The sequence below is a fragment of the Salvia hispanica genome, chromosome 3 (assembly GCF_023119035.1).
Source record: "Salvia hispanica cultivar TCC Black 2014 chromosome 3, UniMelb_Shisp_WGS_1.0, whole genome shotgun sequence".
NCBI classification, from domain to species: domain Eukaryota; kingdom Viridiplantae; phylum Streptophyta; class Magnoliopsida; order Lamiales; family Lamiaceae; genus Salvia; species Salvia hispanica.
In genome coordinates, this window is record NC_062967.1 from 51,107,100 (window position 1) to 51,115,050 (window position 7,951).

Consider the following 7,951-nt stretch of genomic DNA (forward strand, 5'->3'; position numbering starts at 1 on the left):
TATCCCAATATTTCTTACAGTTTTTAGATAGGGAAGGATTGTAACATCCTTAACTCAAACATACATAATATTTATCTTCATCTTAGAGCATCTCCGGTGGCGGACTTCCCACTAGGACTTCCCACAAAAACTTCCTGCCATGTCATCACTAGGACTTCCCATTCTACTGCCACATCACTAGGACTTCTCCTGCACTAGGACTTCCCACTAAGACTTCCACTAGGACTTCCCGCAATTAAATTCACAATTATTCAATTTACGGAATTAAATGAAGTTCAACGAGCCGTATTTATAGAGTTAAAAAAAATTGAATTTTAACTCGGACGTCCGGTCGGACGTCGCGCGGATATCTGACGTCCTCACGGGACGTCCGTGTCCGACCTTTTCCTTCACAATGGCGGACGTCCGACCGGGACGTCCGCCGGTGAAGAGGCTCTTACACAATTTATTATTTTTAGTAGAGAAACATGAAGGATTGTTTTAAACATATTTTTCAAAAATGTCAACACTTAATATAGTCTCTTTGTCATTGTCCAAATAATTGTGTTTGTCTTAATTTCATTTTAAATATGTTTGATTTAATGTCTTTAGGTGTAACATGAATTGAGAAGTATATATTTATTGATTTTTTTTATTATATAGTAGTATATTTTTCTATTTTAAATCTTATATAATTATATTGTTTCTTATTTTAATTAATCGATTAACAATTTAAAATCGTATGACAAAAATATATTCCGTCGCGCATTGCACGTGGATTAACACTAGTTTACATAACATGCAAGTATGATTAGTATTGATGGACAAACAGAGAAAAAACTATGTGATAGATTATAACATATGGAGAAAATACTTTCTTAACTTGTATGTGAAAAAGAAGAAATAGTTCAAATATCTTAGTAATTAACTTCTTACTCCTAATTAAGGAAATAGTTAAATATTCAATTTTTTTTTTCTTTTATTACTATAATTCATCAAACAATTATTTCTCTTTTTATCCATATTTTCAGTTTTAAAATACTAAGAGTGCATGCAATTTTGAACAGTGTCAATTTTAAAGTGGTAACCATGGAATGGATGAACTACTGTATATACTGGAGGCGCTAAGTTTGGTGTTCGTAAAGAAACTTTAGTGGAGACGACTGTAACTAAAAAATTCTAAGCCGTGTGTATACGATACATTATAAAGTCATACTACCTCCGTCCACGAAAATTTATCCCATTTTTCCATTTCCGTCCGTCCTCTAAAATTTAGCCCATTTCATTTTTACCATTTTTGGTAGTGGACCTCATATTCCACTAACTCATTCCTACTCACATTTTATTATAAAACTAATACTTTAAAAGTAGGACCCACAATCCACTAACTTTTTCAACTCACTTTCCATTACATTTCTTAAAACCCGTGCCCGGTCAAACCGGAACGAATTTTCGTGGACGGAGGTAGTATATAAAAAAAATTATAGTATTAATAAATTGTAATTTAGTTGGTAAAATTATAAGAGATCGAGCCATTATGGATATATAAATTGAGCAAAATACTAGGGAACAAACATGTCTTTGTGCTAATTGAGCAGAAATAAACAAATTAACTTGCTTCCAGTTATATTGACTTATTAATATTATTGTGATTTTGGAAAAGTGATAATTTAATGATATAGTAACTAATTCAAAAAGTGTAAACATCAGAATAATTGAAACTTATGATTCAAACTCTTTATAGTACTATGAAAATTATGAATCAAACTCTTTCTCATGTAGAAGTTGATCATACTGAATGAATGTAATTTCTATTTGTAATCAAACTCTTTAAGTACAAGTTGATCATATTCATAATTTATGGACTTATTAACGTGATCATACTAGTTTATGTAATATAGTACAAACTAACAAATTACTGAAAATTCTTTTAATTTGACACAATTTCCCCTTTTTGAAATACTCCACATCCCACGAAGTTCCTATCTCATATAACATGTAATACAGCCGAGTGATCGGTGTACAAAAAAGCAAAGCAAACTAAAATAAAAAAAAAATACTACTAATACTCATGATGAGATGTAAAATTAATAGACAATAAGAAAAGTTAAATATCCTTATTCAAAGAATAATTATTTAACTGGAAAAGGGGCTTGCTTAAAGTAGACTCATCAACGTAGACGTTACCGATGCACCAAAAAAAAAATATTAGTAGTAACAAATAGTAGTATTTGGTTGGAGGAGTGTAGAACTATTTTATTAGCAATCACGTGAATACAAATGCCGCCCAATTAATACTACACCTTTGTAAGGTGAATTTAAAGTTGATGATATTCCAATGCATCACGCTTGGACTAGGTACATATTATGAAATTCAAATGAAAATAAAATCATAACTAGCAATGTGATATCGTTACTCAATTTTTCTTTTGTGGATATAGAAGCAAAACATTTAAACTATCTAGGACAGTGAACAGAAGTTCAATAAAGAGTGATACTAAATGGCCACATTATTACCAGCTATAATATTAAAAAATTATTAAAATATTGTATAGTTAATGCCAAATCATTGAAATTTAGGCATCTAGAAAGTAACAACTTTTTAAAGACTAATATACCCTCAAATATAAAATAATTATACTACTCATGTAGAATGTCTATTTAGTAAGTATAATAGTAGCAGCACCTATTTATCCAGCCAATAATACCAATTACGACAATTTGGACATCAAATTCCATTCTCCATTTTTTATTTGGTGGGAAAATTTATATATCCAACTCTAAGGCATGATGAAAAAAATACTTTCTCCTAGTTATTTCTCAATGCTGGCATTTGAAAAACATTGAACCATACACTTTAGTTATGTAATTTAATTATTTTATCAGTTTGTTATTATACTAATCTTTAATTATTATAAAATTATTTTGTAATCAAACATGTACTTATTTGTAATCAAACACATATTTTAATAATTCAAAATGAGGTACTAAATATTATTCAAATTATTTCACATGTACTGTATAATTAATGTTGAAGTCATCATAAATATGCTCCTAATATTTCAATTCTATTACCATTGATTGTTTATGTTTAGCTTCACCTTCACCTGCACTTGTTTAAACTAATTTAAATTATAAAATAACTTGCTAATAAAATACATATAAATATAACAGTATATTGATATAAAAACGATTCAATTCTAATTATTCTAGTTATAATATAATATTAATAATTTGTCAAAATAATTCAGATTTAATTATTTACAATTTTTAAAATTTTATAACTAATCGTAAATATAAAATATAATTAACCTTGGTATTTGGTGTATGACTGGAGATGATCTAAAAGTTTAAAAACCATAAGAAATATAAGTTATAATTTTATAGTTCAAAAATCACAGGTATAAAAAATGATATATGAATAAATTTAAAAATATTTTGAAAATAAATAAATTGTGGGAGTATCAAATAATATGATTAATAATTTCTTAAGTTTGAGACATTATATTATAAATATTATAAAGTGTGACATAATAAACTTCTACAAAATTGCAAGGAAGTCTTATTCTTATAAACAAATTCTCAATTTTAAGTACTTCTTCCGTCCCACAAAATTATACAATCTTTCCTTTTTAGTCTGTATAAAAAACTCTTTTTTTTCTAAAGAGGTGGGATTCAATCTCCACTAACTGTTAATTATTACCTAAAAATTTAATTTTAACTAATTATTGGTTTAAAATACATTTAATCATAATATTTAAATAACTTATAAATATCAGAATTAAGAAAAATAATACTCAAAGAAGAATATTTCAATATTAAAAATATAATATCATATTTTGATATTATCAATTAATTAATTATATATACATATTATTGTAATATTATTTCATAAATAAATATAATTATTATATATATACTGATTAGTGTATATATTGTAGTATTATGTCACAATATACTTACTAGATATATATTCTAAGTACTATACATTCATATGTTGTTTTGTGTTATATTCATTTATTAAGTTATAGAAAAAAAATATAATTGGGACAAGATGAATTTTGATTTTTAAGCAAATTATTGGAGTGCAAAATTAATGAGTCCTTAATTTTTACCAATTATATCCTTCTTTCACTCAATTATTTTTTTATTATTACTCCTATCTTATTAAGTCAATCGATTTTCAATTCAATTTTATAATTAGTTTCATAATTTTGAAATTTAAATAAATTTTATATTTAATTGAATAATTTGATATTCAAATGGTGGATCCATACCTAGTTGAAATAATTGGATTTTTTATTGATTTTATATTGAATTGGTAATTTCAATTAACCTTAAATTTGTTTGAAAAAATACAAAATTTTAAAAATTAAATCAAAAACACTATTATTAAGATTATATACTAAAGTATAATATAAATAGAAATAAAGTAGCAGCAGTAAAAAAAGTTGAGTGGCAAAATACATCAAAAAAAAGAATGGAACAAGTGATTTATAAAGAAAGGTTAATATTGTCAACTAAATTAAGCATTAAATGAAACAATTATTTTATTAATATCTAAAAACACCAATATTTACTAAAATGCCATTTATGGCCAACCACATTATGGTCACATAGACTTACCCTTCAATAAAACAACTAGCAAACCTCTGATATAAACACCAAAAATATTTAAGAGACAAAACAACACTCCACACACTATTAAGATCTACCTAGACCGGGGGCACCCTGAGAAATCAAAACAAAGGAAACATACCCGTGAGGACACGCTTGCCATACTCGACCCATCTAAGAGTGTGTTGCAGCAGATTTCGAGAAAGACTGGGGATCTAAATTCAGATTCTGCTTCTTCCCCTTATGTTATGATTCTCGGTTCTAGCCGTTCTCTTACGTCTTTCAAATTTTCAACCATTTGTCCTGGTGGAAAGGAAAGTTTGGGCTCCACCCATGTATCCAAGTGCCCAAGCACCACAATAACCTTTTTCTCCGATCTCTCAGTTCGTTTTAAAACCTTGGAATGTGATCTATTTTATTATATTCCAAGTAGATCAAGATATTACATAAATCATGAACTTCTTAAAGAGTGTGCTTTAAGTATAAGAGAAAGCAATCCAATGGTTGGAATGGTAGACAAGCTCACGTATCAAATATATATAAATGTTACACACTATATTTAGTTTGTTAATATACTTCTCTTAAATTTGGCTTGTTCCAACATTAACTAAATTCTGGTTTTGAGATCGACTCTAAAAATACACTTCGATCATAAAATTGAAATCAATTACTCTACTTCATTATAACATAGATGTATCATGTATGTCATTGTTACATTGAAATTAGTAGACATTGTTTCATACAAATTTCTTAACATTAGTTTTGATATATGGAACGTTGGAAAATAATTTGTTATAAGAGACTAGATGGGAACCAATGTTTTTGAAATATTTTAAGTTGACAATTGTGATTTGAAATGCATTGCAGAAACTTTTCATTTTCAAGTTTATGAATGATTTCGATCTGAATCCACAAATATAGTTGAATTTGGGAGGGGGCAAAATTTGTTGTCTCTTGTCTGTTGTCTATTTCTATTGTCATCTGTCATTTACTATTTGGACCACTCCATCGACAACACATGCCAACTTTAAAAGTTCAAGTTTTAGTCAATTGGGCCAAGTCCATTTCTTACCTATCTACTCTAGTTTTTGTATATTTTTATTTTGTAATTCTGTCTCTTCACAAAAGAGCTATCTACATTATGATGCGTATGATACACAAAAAAAAGATTACGAATGTAGATGATACTATCATACATAGTTAATATTTGATCATAATTTCGAATAGATAAGATAAAGAAGAATTTTAATTTTGATTATGAGAAGACGAATAAAATGTATCCATACATATAATTAATTACTAAATTATGTTTATAAATTTTAGTAATGAAGTTATAGATAAGAACATTTATCGTGTTTATGTGGACACTTCAAATGGGCGACACATGTAGAGCAACTGTTTTTTGAAATCATATCAACTAAATTGATTTAATTTTTTTAATATAAAATAAAATATATAATTGTTGTATTCTATTTCATTACCTGCTTTTTCACTTTTTATTTTTCCTTCTTTATATTTTTATTTTTTATTTTGGTTCAAATTAGTTGGAACGGAGGAAGTATTATATAATATCCTAGGTCATTATAAACGCATCAAATTCTATACAAACACACTTTTTTTTTTTGGATTTGATCACATGTGTTTAGATCCCGTGGTTGGCAAAATCAGATTAATCGAGTTCTACCGAATTTGCAGAATAATGCCGAAAATCTCCTAATGAGTGTTGAGGTTTGAACTCATAACCTTAACGTTACCGCATCTTTGCACTGCCAACTATACTATTATAGTTGGTATGGAAACATACACTTTGATAATATAGTAAATAAGTACAAGTGATTTTTTTATTGTTCTAACAAAATGTTTGCAGAGCACATGATGATGATATTAGAGAAATAACAAAAGTAAATATGTAATAAATAGGACAACCAAGCAAGGGAAAAAAGCCATTATACATGTAAAGTCACTATCTTAAATATGGTTGGGTTGGGCCAATGGTCCCAAAGGTTTGCACTTGAGAATGAAGCCTTGATTGACGGCCTGCTTTTTGCCCCCCTTATCTTCACACTTTCACTAAATGCAAGGCCGTATCACACTTCCACATTGTGGGCCCACTCTAATTTCTTATCGCACTACCAATTTACCAATCCCTCGCTAAAACCCTAAAAATCGGCTTGTAACATGTTTACCGATGACGATTAAGTGCGCGTCGATAAGCTAACTGTGCGTTGGTTTTGGCGGGAAAAATTGCTATTGAGTTTTTACTGACAAACTACGGGGAAATTGAAATTTATTACTCGCTCTGTTGCATTCTTTGTTAATAGAGTCATTTTTTTTTATTTCATAATATTTTGAGATAATTGAGTTATTTCTATTTTAGCTTTCTTGTTTAAACATTATTGTTTCTTTATATTTCTTATTTTATTCTCTTTTCATTCAATATATTGAACTTCTCTTTCTTAATTTTTGTGTGAAAAAAAAAGAAATGAATGCAATTACTGGAACTGCGTGCAATTTTTTCTCGGCCCAAAGCCCAAATTCCTTCATTTTTAAGCTGTTGGGACCGTTTTACATTTAGAATTGTTTTCGGCAATGTCATTAATATAATTGTAATATTTATTCAGTATATTACAACAAGAGAAAAAGACCTATCGGTGAATGTGGAGCCTCCCAACATGGGAAATTTTGTTGTAAATTTGATTCATAAAAATATAATGAAACAATATTGGATATTGAGCTTTACATAAAATATTTTTTAAACAATAAAAATTTAACTATAACTAATAATTAATTATTCATGTCTCAATTTGCTTGCTTCATATTCATATCTCAAAGAATAAATACATATCAATAATTTAGTATAGTTACATTAATTTAACAAAAAAGTAAATCAATTTAATTAAACAACAAATAGTACTTTAGTGGTGTATGTTATCAATTAATATAATGGTGACATAGTTTGTTAAACAATTTATAAACAATAATAATGAACTTATAAGATTAAATTAATGAGTTTTTGGAATATTTGCAAAATCATGATAGCACCTCTAATTATGTCCAAAATCGCAGTTGGGCCCACTGTCCTCATCTCACATAGTCCCTACTTGCAATCAAACAAAATTCCCCAAAATTTCCCACTGTCAGTGGTCACGAAAGTGATGGAAATATACAGATTTAATTTTGTTACACGAATACTGGCCCATGCCTATTGAATCCTCTTACATGCATATACTTGTACTAACATTTATGTGCAATCTCCTCAATAGTCAAAATACTCCATGTATCCCCCAAAAAAATGTCCATTTTTTGAAATTTGTCTGTCCACCCAAATTAGTGCATTAATATTTTTGGAAACTTA